We start from the raw sequence: 16,275 nt of genomic DNA on the forward strand, positions 1-16,275 counted from the left end.
ATTCCGTGATATATTAAATTTATTTTATACATAAATTTTATATATTTAATAAAATTATCCGTAAGTACGCGCCAAAAGTATAAACAAGGAAAACAAATAATAGAGAAAGATAGAGATAAGCTAAAAATTAGACAATTAGTGCCATCTAGTATATCATAGATGAAACATATAGACAAGGAGGAGGAATAATAAAGAAGCAAATAAGATAAAATAAGAATTTACTATCAGTGCCATCTTTCTTAAAAAAAAAGATTAATCTTTGTTTGTGATAAAAATATTTAAAAAATAACATTAATTCTTAATTCTTACTTTGTCTTATGTTGTCTTTGATGCTCGCAAGATAGCATTGTTAATCAATTCTGATTCTATTTCTATTCTTTTCTTACTATTTACTCTCTTTATCTCATCTATATATATTTCATTCGCGACATCCTAGAGATGGCACTGATTTCCTAATTTTTACCTAATCTTTACTTTTTCTTTGCTATTTGTTTTTTTTATCTTTATTACGAAAGTTTATCTTCTTAAAAGAGAATTCTGATTAACTTTATTGAAATTTTTGCATATTTTTTTGTTGATTTCAATAGAATATATTTAATCAAATTTTTATTTATCAATTTATTCGTATTATTATTCATATTAATTATTCATTAATTAATAAATATTCATTTTATTCGATTCGTATATATTAATCACGTTAAAGTCATTCCTAAACTCATTTCTATTAGAATAATTTTTGTAATCCGTAATTATTATGTAATTTATAATTATTATAGATTATGTTTTTGTCCCGATTTTTTTTTTAAAAATTCGGAATAGATTTTTTTTAATTCATTCCAAGATTTTGAATAATCAAATAATATTGTATCTATTAAATATTTTTTATTTGCTTTGAAATAAAACATTTAGAAAAATATACATCACTGATTGATTTTATCTTTTAAAATTACATAAAATATGATATGTATGATTCTATTTATGTAAAGTGTACAATATTAAATGAAATTGTGTATTGGATAAATTTTTGTTAGAAATTTAACAATTTTACATTTCAAATGTACATATATATATTTTATATATGTCTTATATATATTTAAATATAAACTCCATAAGAAATATTGAAGATAAATTATTATAGTATAATTTAAATTTTGAATAAAAAAAAAATAAATAAAACTAACTTATCAAGATTACAATGAATCTCAAGAATAATATATCGAAAATATTTATTCTGAAATATGATCAATAAATGTATAATCGGTGCATGGAGGAGCTTAGGACAAACTTCTTAAACATGGCAATAATGGTTCCTGGTACCGATAAATCATTTCTTCAATTTTAAATGCATTTATTGCAAAAATTTTTTATCGTTATCCATAATTATAAAAAAGAAATACATGCATATATATCATAATATTTTAATTTTTCTCTAGAATATTTATATATTATTTTGCGTGGGAATTTGATTCAAGATATTATATTTCTTTGGATAATAAATTATCATGAAAAGCTAAACAAGTAAAATATAGATAATAGACAAGCGAATTACACGCAAAATTGGTAAAAATGTCAATATTGCGTGACATATTTCGTGATTCTTTCGGTGGTTAAACTCAATTTGTGAGATAAAAATAATATTTCCCATCATGAAATTGTCATTGTAAAACATGACATAAATTTATCGAAATTTATTGATAATTTCTCTTATTAAATTAAGATTAGAAATTTAATTTATTTAATAACATAAAAAAATACAAATTTTTTTCAATATTGATTTATAAATAGTTTTTTTCATTACAGTAAACATTGCATATATAATATGTGTGTAAAATTTATTCAAAAAGATATATGCTTCTATAATTTAATAAAATTTCAATTATCATATTTTAGATCAAAGATTTATTTCTATATATAAATAAAGATTTATCGTCGATAATAAATGATAAACGAGCTAAACCGCTCGAAACCCTAAGCTGAAAGCTTTTTTAAACGCTTGCTACACAAATGAGTATACTTGGGCGCGGCACTGTAGACACGTTTTTCAACCCCCAAGTATACTTAGCACTCTCTGTAAAAAGGGCTAATAATTCGTGGATTAAGGCACCCTTTGCGTAATCAGGATGTTACGATTAATTTTTGTATTAAATGAAATTACACATATATGATTTTTAAATTATAACTTTTCGATATTTTCCATTTTAAAGAGAATAATCTTTTTTGACGATAAATTGTTATATATCGAGTGATATACATTTAAATCTAAATTTCAATGAGAAAAATTTACATATTAAAATATTCTAACTGTATCCTATATCTGGTAATGAAAGTATTGTTTTCATTGCACGCTTATTCTAGTCTCGAACACGCCATAATATTTTACGATACATCTGTGCGAGTAAGAGTACAGCTGCTGAATGAAAAGAGGTTTCTTCCGCCAAGCAACGTGGCTAATAAAATAATTCGTAGGATTGTGGCGTTATTCCTCGGGGATTCCAAAGCGCCCTCGGAATTACCTTCACGCACAGTGCATTATCGTTTAATTGTAACTCCCCACATTCCTGCTGCGAGTATTGCATTTCCCTCATCCATTCGCTTCATAAAAAAAATTAATAAACCATTATATAAAATTTAATCAATTAGATTAATTCTTCGTAAACGTTAGAAAGCAATTAAAAAAATTTCTAACGATTTTATTTATTTTATTTACATTATACATTTACGAAAATGAAATTTTCGAAAAAAAGAAATTGAAGTTCTTATCGTGCAATATTCGTGCATCGTGAACGATGGAAGAATCGAATTTCTCACCGTTACGAAGCGCAACGATAAACGCCGTGGACGATGCCGAAAATTGGTCCAGGGAGGAGGACACGAAGGATGATATTCCTGGCCGGCAGAGAACGGCGAGTATTGATTAAGGGGTTCGCCGGGAGGTATCCTCGTAGTTGAGGGGATTTGCTCTGTGAATGTGGGGCTGAATGGAGGGGATTGTCGTGGGGGGTTGAAGAACGCCGACACAGGCCGAGGGTGGTGTTTGCCCCATGTACTTGCTCTGGGAATTGCACGCAGTGGGTGCGTGTGCCGCGCATGCGTGCCGCGCCTCTGCTCTTGCACGCATGCACATTTTTGCGTGTATTTACAGTGTACGGTTGTCGAGCCGGTATACGCATTGGCGATTTGCACGTGGCGTTCCCGGTGATTGACGAACAAAAGAGAAGAGAATCGGGTTGTGAAAACTACGAAAGTAAAGAAAAAAAGAAAGAAAGAATACGATTCGAAGAAAGATAACCTCCCTCGCAACGTATCTTTCAAGATAATATATCTTCGTAATGTGAACTCACGTGAGAAAGATCTTCCGTCTCTGTTCAATTTATAGTTCGTAACGAGAGTGATCTTCGTCAAAGTCGCGTCTCGTGTGGCGTTTAGTGTATTATACGCCAGTACACGAAGTATATACAATAGTGGTCGTCAGTTCGGAGTGGTCGACTGGAGAAACAGCAACGGGAGGCTCGTCCGTCTCGATAACACCTCCTTCTCGCTCTCTTTTTTTTTTTCACATCCGTCCGTCTTGCTTTCTCGCGGTGTGGCTTCCCTCCCTCTCTTTCTCTCAGCCAGCAGCAACAGAACCGGCACTGGCACCGAAGGGCTGCAGTTGCGATCGGATGATCGACGAGTACGCGTCTGTTGTGCGCATCGTTGTGTGTTCGTCCGGAATGTCAGGTGTCTTTTCGATTCTCATTATCACCTATCCTCGATGAATCGAAGCAATAACGAAGTTGAAGCTTTGGATCAAAAAACGAGAGTGAGCAATGTTCACGAAGATTCGTGAGGTAAGGCAATTTTTATTTTGTATATGTACACAGTGATTAGCATATGTCGGTCGATTCGGTAGACGCGAACGATGCGTGACGAGATTAGTTTACGTTTATTTCCGAGAAAATAATTAGAGAGGGAAAAATATCTGGTAAAATATTATCATTATATTATTATTGATTATCTTATCTGATTGATTATTTTAATTTTGTTACGTATAATTGTGGTTGAAAATGAGGTTAACATTTCATCGTGAATCTGAAAATGTTCTCTTTCGACCGTTAGAATCGTTGTCATATACGAGATGTAACACGAATCGCGAGATTCTCGATTCTTTCCGACTCGATCGATATTTATGTCTGAGTCGTAAATAATTAATCGATTAAATGATTTAATAACATATTTCATGTCGTGAAAGTGCAACAATAAGTAAGAGTTATTTTATTGACAATCATTCTTTTTATTTGCGTGATAAAATTTTTAGAATTAGATGAATTGAGACGAATTGTGAAGAGTTACCAACTGAACGGGATTAATGAAAAATCGTACATATATATAATAGATTATCCGTATATTGACACGACAAGTATCGTTCTTTATGCTTGTATTAGCTTGTTTATTCTAACTGTTTGACGATGATTGTAATGAACAGAAGTAGTAGTCTCGTCCCCACGTGTTTATCCGTTATTTGAATTGAAGTCTTACACTTTAGCCTTATAACACTCATTTTTTTAGCCTTTATTAACACTCATTGTTGGCAAGTATTTGTCTAAATGTGAAAATTACGCATTGATTGGTATTAATTAATCATCGGTTCGTCGCTTATTATATGTTTTGATACAATCTGTCAACTTTAAGTATATAATATTATATTATATTATATTTATATTAAATTAAAAAAAAAAGATTAAAAAAAAGAAAAGATAATAATTCAAGTTTCAGGCTTCAATTTTTTAAGCATTTTGACTTGATTCTATATAATCTGAATGCTTTGTTTACATTCGAAACTTATATAAATACAATATCTACTTCTATCCTTTTTCACAAGGAAAAGTCATACTTACCGAATACAATATTTACATTTTTATTCTTAATGTGCTTTCTTCACTATATTTTCAATAACTCCATATAAATTATAAAAATAAAACGAACACTCGAGTTAATTGCTACATTTCTTTATTGAATTTTTTTATCGATATAATAATTTCTTCATAAAAAAATTTCAAAGGTCGGATAAAAAGATTCCTCGCGACATAAATGCAGGATCAGGTTATAATTCGAAGGTAACATCCATGCCGGTTCCCACAGCGGGGCGATCAGCTTTCCTTCGACCGTGAACACGCCGCGCCGTGGCGCGGCAAGATCGTGAAAAGACGACAGTCGAGAATATGGAGATACAAAGCTTAAACTGCGTTTATTCGTATGTGTCGTGCGACATAAAGTCATTAAAGAATTTCTAAGGCGTCGGACAACGGCCTGCCTTCGTGAACTTCATTACACGCCATAGGCGATTGTACGGTACATGATGTAACAAGAATTCACACATATTTTCCTATATCCTGTAATTAGATGTTTGCACCTAACCTTTATTTGTCTCTTATGTCAATTGGATGTAACACATTTAATATCGTGATCAATGATTGTTATTTCACACTAGATTTTCTCAAAAACGACACGTTAAATGACAAGATTTTTTTTCAATTCTATATTTAATTTTGTTTGTAAAATAATATCTAGATGTCAATCACGACGAAGCTCTGTAGAGAAATCCGTATAATTGAAATTTATTATGAAATTGGAACATATTATTTTTTAATCTAAGTTTTCGAAAAAAATTTTTTTATTAGTTATTATTAATATTTAGTTAATTGATTAAATTTCGTTTTTAAGTTTTTTGATAATGCTTTTGGTAATTACTATATGGTTATTTTCTTATAACGGATTTTAATTTGCTTACGAGAATGTAATTGCAGTTGATTACGGTTTCTTATTTTGAACCGTGGAACAGATATTAATTAATAAGTGGTATATATTAAAAATGAAAAATAAAATACTTAATAGCAAAATAATTGCGTAAGCATAATAAAATAAAATAGAAATACATACATACTTGAAATACATAAATATTAATTTTATATATAATTTTATAATATTACATGTATTATTATGTAATATTATGAAGTTATATGATATTAATAGTTGATTTTTAATATTTAATGATTAAGAGGTCAGTTCTTACATTTAGTGTTAAAATATGCAAAAAAATAGGATTTAGAAGAAAATAGTTTAAAATTATTAGATCAAATTAGACAATATCATCAATATTTACATGATGAGTAAACGAATAAGAGATATAATTCTATCGTATTTGTTTCTTTTATTATTACCAGAAAAAATTGAAAAAAAGATAATCATTTATTATGACAATCAGTATATCATCAATATAATTGTATTAAAAAAATAAAATAAAATAAAATAAAATTAGAAAGCTTGACAATAAAAAGGAATTAAAAACAATTCGAAACTATCATTATGATGAAAACAATTCGTTATAGCAAATTTTTTTTACATTTTCTAACCATCTCATTATTTCTTTCTCCGCATCTTTCGAAAGCTATTCAATAGTTGCATTGCATATGCATACAATTGTTGTTTTCGATGATTCACAGAAGTTACATTTTCATCAGCGTATATAACTAAACACATGATCTGTTGAAATCGATGTTCTCGGAATTGATGTAATTACTCAATCGAAGGTTTTCGATTAATCGATTGCATAATATTTTCTCTGAAATCGTCGACTTTGCCATATAAGCACGAATCTACATATCTAAATTGGAAACTAGACTGGTGAAAGAAATTTTCTCTTTTTTCTTCTCTCCTTTTCATGATTTTTTTTCATCAGGTTTGAAATACTTTATTTAAATTAGATAAAATTTTAAGGGTGGAACGTGTATTTACAACGAAAGTCTATAGGATTAACAAAGTCACGATTTTGAATCTACACGTTCCAAGAATGCCTACTGCATACAAAGCACTGCAAATAATAATAAACAGGTTTACAGTGAAAATCGATAAAGCATTCGATTGTTGGGAATACACTCAGTCAGTCTGTATTTAATGATAGATAAGAATTATCTTCGAAACTTAAATGTCTTTTAAATTAGATTTATTATTTTAAAAGAAAAAAGATTCTACTTATCCATATTATTTTCTTGGATTGTCCTCTTTGTTCATCGGATGGTTTAATTAGATTTTAATGTCTTTTAATGTCTTCATCTTTTAATAAAATCTCTTAATAAAATCTTTTAATATAATATATACATTTGAAAAAAAAAATTGAAAAAAGTTAGAAAAATCAAAATTTATTTATAAATTGAAGAATAGAGTATAAAATAAATAAAGATAGAATATTGTATGAGATCTCAAATATACCAATGAACAAATCTCTTTAAGGTCAATTTTTAACTTGTGAATCATACGGTTCATATTTAATTGACCTTTCTTTTTTCAATTTATAATTGCATTTAATCTTTATACTTTAACAATATGAAAAAAATACTGTAAAATTATATCGAATATATAATTAATAATATATAATTTGTTGTATAATATTAATTATCAAGTTCTGTGAGAAACAAAAGATCTTTAAAACACACGAATTTTCGTAAGACAATCTTTAATTTTCCATCTCCCAAGAATATCTCGTGCACTAGCTCTCTGATTAGTAGAACGTTCTGTAGCATATCACACGTAAGTAACTTACCTACACACGTTTGTAATCGTCACGCTCCAAAACTGTTACTCATTATTTCCATCTTATTACCGCTAACGGAGCATTACCGCACTTTAAGTTATATGTATCTCTTTAAATTCTCTCTAACTTTGACCAGTTATGTATATATTTCTGTATTAAAAAAAAAAAAAAAAAAAAAAATCTTAAATTTATCGAATCATTTTCAAAATGATCATTTATTTCTATTATGTCAACGATCATCTTTTAATATATCGCAAGAAGATCTATTAACTAGGGATTAATGGAACTAGTCGCAATTGAGAGGGTTAAAAGCTTTTAATCAACGGATCGGTCACGTTGTTGTGAACTTTAATTTTCTCTCGTCTGTTTTCTTCGACCTTTGCCAAATCCTTTCTCGTTCGATGGACTTTAAAAAGTGTTACAATTGACTCGCATTAGGACCATTACTTCGAATGCTCATCAAATGGATAAGAATTATTCTAATATACGATGTGTATTCGATAATGATACAATATTGTTTTTTAGTAATTTTCAAACAATCAATCAATTAATTAAGAAGTTAAATTGATCCATTTTATTTTTTTTTTTAAATAATTTGTTCTTTACTCCAAAATCAAAATCCATAATTAATTTCCAATTTCTCACAAATCGAATCACATCAACTAGATGAAAATGACCATTAACTTCTATATAGTAAACATTCTAATCGAATTAATATCTCTTAATTTATACGCATGTATTGAGTCGAAATATCTTCGTTTTTTTCTCTCTCTCTCTCTCGTCATTGTACAGGAACGATCTGAATAATTCTAGGCGTCAAACAGCGACCACGATGCCTCAAACCACGCAGAAACGTATGGCCTCGTGGAACGGATTGGACAGGCACGCTCTGTTTATGCGATTTAATTAGGCCCCTAATGCCGCTTCCAATCGTAATCTGGAATTCCTTCGATCTCTTTTCTCACTGACTGACATTGAAATAAAAAGTGCGGCGTGTACGTGTTCTGGAGCGTCACCGGTACTTATATCGGCTTTCTACGCTTCTGAAATCGAACTCGATCGGAAACCGATGGCGGAAACTGTGATGAGTCTTCCAGGTCGATCGATAAATCGATTTTCCATTCATCAGCCTCGAGGATGATTAATTGTTTTATTTTATCGTGGTTGAGGGAATTATTTCCTTACGTGTATTTTTAACGCGTTTTTTTTTTAAATTTGTAGAGAAAAATTTCTGAAATTTATTATAAAAAAATTATTATTAAACATTTAAATTTTTGAAATTTATCGTATAAAATTAAATTGGATTTGGAAAGGAATTAAATTGAATGTTTTATGTTAAATTAAACAATTTAATTTTTTAATTGTAGATTTAATTGTTTAGATTGTAAAGAAATTGATAATGAATCTTAAAGATTTATTTTTTTCATCTTAAAGAGACATCTTCTTGAATCAACGTCGTAGTTTGTAAATTCATTTAACTTTTATTCATCGGATATGCAGCGAGTTCTTCTTTTGTGTTATAAAGAGATTCCCCAGATCTTTAGAAGGTGAATATATTAAGGATCGACTTAGCAACCAGTCAACATGCTTAAAACATTAACTCCTACGATCGGATGTTTTATAAGTAATTCTTTTATTATTCAAATCACGTTTTCCCTAAATTGTTTCGTTAACAAATTTTTATCACAGTCTTTAGACTTGATAATTCTCAATATTTTACGAGTAATTGTAACAATGAAATTTATTATAATTTTCAATTATTATTATTATTACAATATTATTAAAATTAATATTTAATGAAAAGTTAAAGTTAACAAAATATTTTTCTCCTATGAAAAATGGATCAACTTACGTTATAATTGTCGCCACACTGAACACTGTTTTAAAATTTTCATATTTGACCTGTACATTCATCGCTGTAAGTTTACTTTATATCATCTGTGTAGAAGAAGTTTCTTGTATGAAAGTCGGCACAAAGCCGAGAATTTCAACAAGGAAACGTTTCGTTGATGCGGTCCAGTTCGCTCGTTGCATTCACCGTGCTGATTTTTTAAAAGCATCTTTTCACTACCCTTGCGAAGAAGGAAAACCCTTAATTAGAGCAGGCGTGTAATTCTTCAAGAAGCTTGCCTTCCCAACCGACACTGAAACGATATTGAAACATCGTGTTTAACAGACGATGAAATGAATATCGTGTTTCCAGTTTTGGAGGAAATTGATGATACAAATTGTGCAATATTTTTTCCTTCGATCACTTAATTTTTTTCTCCTTTAGTAACAATGCTATGCTTCGATAGCGTATATTTGAAAATTCAATCTTTGAATTTAAACATTTGGAAATTTAAATAATTGAGAAATTTGAAAATTTTAATAATACTGATCGATTATTGCACACGAGACGATCGTAGTTAATTGTTAATTGCGAAAAATTTGATTAAAAAATCGGAAAAGCTTTAAAAAAATATTGACTGTATTATACATTTTCATAGCGTAATATTATTTCAAGCACAAAAACCAAGATTTCTTTCAGAAGTTTCACGATAAAAATTGTTTCCTCTTCTCTTTTCTGTCCTGTTTCTACGATAAAGTCTGTCATTACAGAGGCAGAACTCGTCTTGCCTTGCAACTACAGAAAAATATTTATCATGCATTATATACGAATTTTAAAAGAAAATGAATTTTAAAAGAATTCATAGAAAAATAAGGAAGAAGATGTTAAGGAAATAAATTATAGCACAATTTGTATTCACTCTTGAATCTATATCGATAGTAATAGAAGTAGCATCAAATAACATTCTTGTAGTACATATATTCATTTAAGATACTTGTATTATTACAGATCATTAATCACCTTACCTTTTGTAATTACCTGATCGATCAATCTCAATAACACAATAATTCAAATCATTATTATATCATTATATAAAATTAAATGACATTGAAACGAAAATTTTTTTAATATTTTGAAGATTGAATCGTATGAAGTATTCCTTTTATATTTTATTATTTCTTCATACTTATTCCACTTCCTACGTAAATTAATTCGGCCACATATTTCGTGTCTATATCAATAATGAAGTATGAATAATCGAGTATTTGCTGAATTTTCCATCCACCTACGAATACTCTTTGAAATTTATCAATGACATTCCTCGCGGCCATTTAATATAATAATTTCAATCTACTTCGTCTTATGAGGTCATAGCTTATCTCTTATTTTGCAATTTGAATTTCTGAAACGAAATTAAGTAATAATAAGATTGCAAATAGCATTAATGAATGGGAAAGGAATTCCGTCTCATTATGACAATGCCCCGTTGCACAAAAGCGAAAACGATATTATATAAAATGTAAGAGTACGTATCTAATTAAAAATATTCCATATTTTTCTTTAAGTTTCTTTTTTAATACAAACAAATCTTAATTTATTTTAATATTTTATCACTCTAAAATGTTATCAAGATCGAATAATTTAAACGAAAGATTCGAAGAAAGTAAGAAATCGAATATTTTTAAAATTCGAAAAAATGAAAAAATTTCGAAAATTTCGACATTATTCTTCTATTATAATATTCTTCTATTATAATTCTATTATTCTTCTATTATTCCTCTATTATAATATAATAATATAAAAATTCTATTTATTATAATAGAAAAAATATGTATAACGATTCGGTATTGTATTAAAAATTAAAATCATTGAATCATCGCACATCTCTTCCACCGCAAAGAAAAGGTACAAAGACGACAAGGACTACTTTTTCAAAGTTACAAAGTTATTCCTCGTGGATATTACCCTTCGAAACAGAATTAAAACCAGACACCCGACCAAACTCTTTTCCATCAAAGGATTCGCTTAACAAAAAACTCGGTACACTCTTTTACCGTTCTTTATTCCCACAAGCTATCTATATACCACCGCGTCGTCTTGTTTCTACCCGTGGCCACAGATTCGCCAGACACAACAGGAGAACAACAGAAGGCGAAGTGGCGCGCTTCCGCCGGATCCACCCGTATCGCTTTCATCACGTTTCTCCCGGGCACGCGACTTTGTCGGCGCCTTTTACGGATCACCACGACGCTATCTTCCCGCCTAATCCGCCACCCACGTGTACGAGAATTTACCGCGCGAATCGTAAACACCCAACGTGGGATCCATCGATTCGATTCGTATCCTCTGTCTTCTGCATAAATATCTTAACCCTTTAAGAGTCTTTCAGGGGATATTGGTCTTGATAATAATTCGATGGTTTACAAGGAATCGATATCTGTGTTTCAAAAGTGAGAAACACGAAAGGAAGAAAAAAAATATCTATGTATTTTTTGTTTTAGAGAAAAGAAAAATATGTTTGTGAGATTATAAACGAGTTATTAAAGAGGAGAATTGATGAAAGAATAATTAGGAAAAATTTTTCTCTGTTTAAGAAGTTAATATGTTATTGGTTTAATGCAGAAATGTTGTGTACCACTTTAGAATGAGGGAATTTATGAAATAAATGTTTATATTCATTTTTTTTTTTCAAATAAAAAAGATTAAGAGTTTTGCGCAAAAGTGTAGCTAAATGTATACTGATAATTATGTTAATTCCTGATGTATAATTAAGTCTTCGTTAACATGATATTATAGTGTAATATTCTTTCATGACTTGCAAATGATCCACCACTGACGCAAATTTAAGTTTTTTTTTTTTTTATAATTGATTTGCAATCCGATTAAATTATAGATGATATGCGAGGTAGATTTAATAATACACAGTCTCTGATGTATTGATATCAATATTATTAATTTATAATAGAATAAAATTGTATAGTTGCGTAGTATATCTGAATTTTTTAACTTAAGATCATTTTAATTAATAATCAATTAATAAAAATTTTTGGAAAGTACGCGTATAATCGTGAAATTAATATGAAATTAATGAACGCTCATTAAATATAAATATTTATGGAATGGCGTGTCTTCCTCACGTTTATCGCTTACACCTTATATCTTTTTATTCAAATATACAACTTTAACCTATATAATTACATATTCAAAAAAAAAAAAAAAATTATACAATTTTCACAATAACCCCGATATATCATTGAAAGATTCGCTACAAATTTCACCCCATCTCGACAACATAATAATCAACCAAATTCTAAATAGCGATAACTTGTAATTTACCTTTAAACGTTTTATGTGTCAAAATAACAATTAATACAGTAACAATTAAAGATCTTCCAAAAATGATAATCGAGGATCCCGATATTAGGACTTAACTTCGTTTTCGTTAAACGAGCATCTTAATAAATAATCCAAGCGTATTACTATTATAGAGTTAATAGTCCCATTGTAGAATCGCGTACCCTGTGTCAATGTGTTAGACACGTGGTCCGATCACCCACGCGTGAGCGTGATTACTCGGAGTAGTTACTACGTACCGGACGTGCACACGCCGAGGTTATTGGTACGATGCGTTTTCGCCGGTTGAACGAGCAGTCGAGTTTTCTGAGAAGCGTCCGGGAAGCCTGACGACCGATCGACGATCCAATTCAACGATTATCCGAGCCGCGGGTATGATTGTTAACCGGTCGTTGCTCTCCACGTACGTACACCAACTTTGATGCGGTTTTCTATGATTGAATAACGAGCCGTTTGTCAGCTGGATTCCAATGTTGATACTATATACTATATACAGAACTTGTTTAATTTCCCTCTTAACGCGGGGGATAATTCACATCAAGCCGTGATGGATTATTGGAACGCTATACCAATATTTATTCGATTTCGTTATCGTTTATCATCGAATCCGTACACCTACCTACCTGTTCTTTCCATATTGCGCTTACGGTGTATCGTGAGATCAGCGATTTGTATCGGATTGCTGACTTGAATCGGTGCATTCACTTTGTGTTTCACTTTGAAATGAATGAGCATGAATGGTTGTCGTTGAACGAACAAGAGATTGAAATAAAAAGAAGAAAAGAAAAATCTGATTATTGAATGTTGAATGAGTAACGAGTAAAAATGTTGATGATAATTAATATATTATAGTCGTTGAGCTGTTGTTATATACAATGGATTTTTATTTTCGATGACGAATTTTTAGAAAGGAATAATTGGTTTATTGGACCAAAACGAGAAAGTTATAGTGAAAAGAATTCGATGAAATTACGTGTATTTTGTACTAACATAGCAACTTTTTTTTCTCTGAAGTATACTTTGAATTTTTTGCAAAAAAAAAAAATTAAGTTACGATGGTATATGAAAAGTTGGTTATAAAGGAAGAGTGGAGAAGTTTAATTTCGAATTCTGAAAGTGATTCTCAACTGTGTTGTGCGCACACGATTCAGCACTTTCGAATCGCGAACTAACGTGATTGAAGTATCTTAAACGTATCGCGTTAGCGAAGCAATTAAAACTAATTTGTCGAGATGCGTGTAGTAATTACGCGTTAAATTTAATATTTTATATCAATTTATTTCCAGTCTGTTTGTAAAAGTGTATCACGTTTTAATTACGAGTTTAAATAATGAGATTTGAATAAAACAATTTTTTTTTTAATGAAATTTTATAATTCATGAGGTCCATTTGCAGAATAAATTTAGATTTTGTATTTTTTTTATATTTCGAATAATTGTAAGTTTTACAACGAATTCTCTTATACAGTGAGAATATATCCAAATAAAATAATGCATTCGTAATTTTCTAAGGAATGAAAACTATTGTTCTATAAATTTCTTTCGCCAAATCAATTTTACTGGAATTTCGATGCATCGTAACGTTTACCCATTTTGTTACATCATTTGCTCCAAGAAAATAACGAAATGTTAATGGAGGAATGTTTGCAGAAATTTTTCCCCGTTTCTCACAATGAACGTATGAAGAGCAAACAATTAATACGATCTTCCTTTTTGATCCTGTGTGAGCTATATCCGTTCTTCGAATACTTTTCTTGAATTTTAAATTCAACGAGAATTTAAATTTACGCGAATAATAACTTTATTAATTAAACAAATTAAAATTAACAGATTGATATCTAGACACATAATTATGTATAATCATATACATCATATATTACTCAATATTACTCAATATTAAAAAAAAAATATATTACGAGCAAGCTAACATCACAAATTCAAATATAAGAATATAATAAAATTCTCACGTTTCTCAATAACAATTCTACTTTAATAACAGAATTATATTTAAAAATAAAAACTCTCAATAATTATTCTCTCCATAGGTTAGGAATACAATCATTGAGCTTACAATTACATCTTAACTAAAACTCTCGAGAATTTCCCCTAAAAATATATATTTTTCGAAAAGAAGAAGAATTTCATTTGAAAGTGATTGCCTCGTATAATAATTTTCTCAAAACAAAAAAATCGAGTAGCGAAAAGTGACACATTCGAAAATTTAGTCGCAAGAGAGACGTTACTCGACGTTACTACAACAATAAGCCGCGTTTCCAATTCATCGCGGTTCCGTGCGCGTTAAGTCTTTAATTAAAATCGGCATAATTTACTAGGCAGCGTGGGTGCTGTCGTCTCGCGATGTTCGACAGTGTTCGACGATTCGAGCAATCGACGATTATCCCTCGGAACACGGAGGCTGTAAACATACGTTTCGTTGCCGCGAATCGTTCAGCTTTGTGTCATTCTGTGGGCGAGGATCACGTGCGTCCCGTGCCAAATTGATTGGCCACGTCGCAAGAACGAAATCGTTTTACGGGCATTCGATCGTTTCGTGGTTATTCCTTTGATTGAACTTGGGAATCGACGGATGCCCCGTCGTGATGTGGCATGGGTTCTGCTCGATCGTAGGACGTGAGTGCATGTTGGAAAGGATCGGGTAAAAGAATATGTGGTGGATAGAGTTCCTGTCTCACGGTGATTAAAGAGGTATAAAGATGGTTGTGAATTATATTTGTTGTTGGGTTTGAGGGGATTGTGGATACATTGGCGATCGAGTCGTTCGGGAAGTTGGAAAAGTTTGAAAAAGTGTAAGAGATATGGGGTCAGATGGGGGAAGTTTCTTTTTTTTCTTTTTGGTCGATATCAATTCTGGAAACATTAGATTTTAATTATTTATTCGTGAATATGTACTAAGAAAAACCTTATTATTTTTGTTCATAAATGTTTATGGAATATAATTCTGTACAAAATTTGGATCTTTAAAATTATTCATTGCCTGGTAGTTGTTTGTTACGCGTTATCAGCTGACTGATGTCATGAAAATTTACGTTACATGGTATAATTAGTAGAATAACCTTCAAATGGAGTTTGAGCATAGATTACTTCTATCTGCAAATTAGACTATTATCAAGATCATGCAATTCATACAATTTTCATAAAGAATCCATCTATTTTATATATTTTCTTAACTTTACAATTTCTCAAAAATTAATAAATTATTATCCATTCAAATACTTAAAAATTTAACATATTTGTTAATAACTTTGCTCGATTTGCTAGATAAATAACTAATTAATTTTAAAATATTTTCAAGCAAAAAAATTATCTTGCCCGATTAATCCAATCGTAATATGAAAAAGTCACGACGAAATTATAAACAATATATACCTATCGTCCCATTTATACGATGTAAAAGGACGGATTTCCAATTTCTCCCGCGTTATTCTCTATAGAATTTTCTTCTAAAAGAAGAACACCGACATGGCGGATGTACGCATAAATTAAGAGGCAAAGTAAATACA

General features: G+C 30.2%; 1 protein-coding gene across 3 annotated transcripts in view; it reads left to right on the forward strand.

The window, feature by feature from the left end:
- Positions 1-3,396: 3,396 nt before the first annotated feature.
- Positions 3,397-16,275, forward strand: part of LOC122719325 (growth arrest-specific protein 2-like) — a 35,370-nt gene continuing 22,491 nt past the window's right edge. The window contains exon 1 of one of the 3 annotated variants that reach the window (XM_043945038.1): positions 3,397-3,830. The gene's annotated coding sequence lies outside the window, so the exon portion shown is untranslated. Of the gene's footprint in view, positions 3,831-15,348; positions 15,461-16,275 lie in introns of those variants that run through there. The other 2 variants (XM_043945036.1, XM_043945037.1) reach the window with 2 other exon arrangements.

The sequence above is a fragment of the Apis laboriosa genome, unplaced genomic scaffold, assembly GCF_014066325.1.
Source record: "Apis laboriosa isolate Shangri-la unplaced genomic scaffold, ASM1406632v1 scaffold74_cov149, whole genome shotgun sequence".
Lineage (NCBI taxonomy): Eukaryota > Metazoa > Arthropoda > Insecta > Hymenoptera > Apidae > Apis > Apis laboriosa.